This window comes from Myotis davidii, unplaced genomic scaffold (assembly GCF_000327345.1).
Source record: "Myotis davidii unplaced genomic scaffold, ASM32734v1 scaffold453, whole genome shotgun sequence".
NCBI lineage: Eukaryota > Metazoa > Chordata > Mammalia > Chiroptera > Vespertilionidae > Myotis > Myotis davidii.
In genome coordinates, this window is record NW_006285234.1 from 3,129,281 (window position 1) to 3,130,418 (window position 1,138).

The window sequence follows — 1,138 nt, forward strand, 5'->3', positions numbered from 1 at the left end:
AAATTCGAGCAGTTCGCCCTCACCTTTAATTTTTTTTTAATGCCATTATCTTACTGCAGACGGCTTCATTTATATATGCACGCATTTATTGCACCCCCATCCCCACATTTAAAAGGAACCAAACACCATGAATTTTCAGTGTCTGGAACCTGGTTTGGTTTAGAAATACTTTTAGTGTTATCAAGGCAATGCTTTCTAAATTCACGGAAACCGCACATGGTAACGCATCGTGTCATCGCTGTCACACGACCGCATCCCAATGTAGCGAACCCCAACCTCGGGGTCGGTAGAGGCCGCCTCTACAGCAGGGGGCAGGGTTACCTCCGCCCCGAAGTCTGGAGTCCAGCAAGCCCCTTGCAACGCAAAGCCGAAAAAGAAGAGTTTTCAACTTGAAAACAAAGGAAAACTAAACGAAAAAGTGTCCTCTGAATCCAGAGAGAAGGCAGATTCCCCGAGAATGTGGTGCTAGGGAAACAGACCACCGAAATGACACAGACGGTCGAAGTTCTGGTTGAAAGAGCGTTCAGATCTGGTTTAAAAGCGGGGCCGGGGCATCCGTGCGTAACCGGAGAGGTGGGTGGTGGGCGCCCCGGGAGGGCGGAGGGCCGGGTAAACCCGCTCGGTTATTCCACTCGAAGAAAGAGCCGCCCTCAGCCCTGGCTGGTTTGGCTCAGCTGATAGAGTGTCGCCCTGCGAACTGGGTGGTCCCAGGTTCGATTCCGGTCCAAGGGCACATGCCCGGGTGGTGGGCTCGATCCCCAGTGGGAGACTTGTCGGAGGCAGCCGACCCATGATTCTCTCTCATCATGGATGTTTAAACAAAAAGAAAGAACCGCCCTTAGAGTGAGAGGGGTGGAGCGAGAGAAGGGAGTAAACATCAGGGAGTCACGCCGGTGGGTGAAAGGCGGGACTGAGCCGGTTTTTCCAGGGAGCGGAACCATCCGGAACACGGTGCCGGCCGCGATTCCTGGGACCGGCTCCCCCGCGCACAGGGCGAGACCGGCGGCACCCTCGGCGCGCCCCGCAGATGACTCAGGTGCTCGCTCAGGGGGCGTGACGGGACGCATCACTCCGCAGCCTCCGCCGCGGGAAGTAGTCCCCGGCCGCGCTGGTTCCTAAGGGAGCCGGGTGGGGGGTC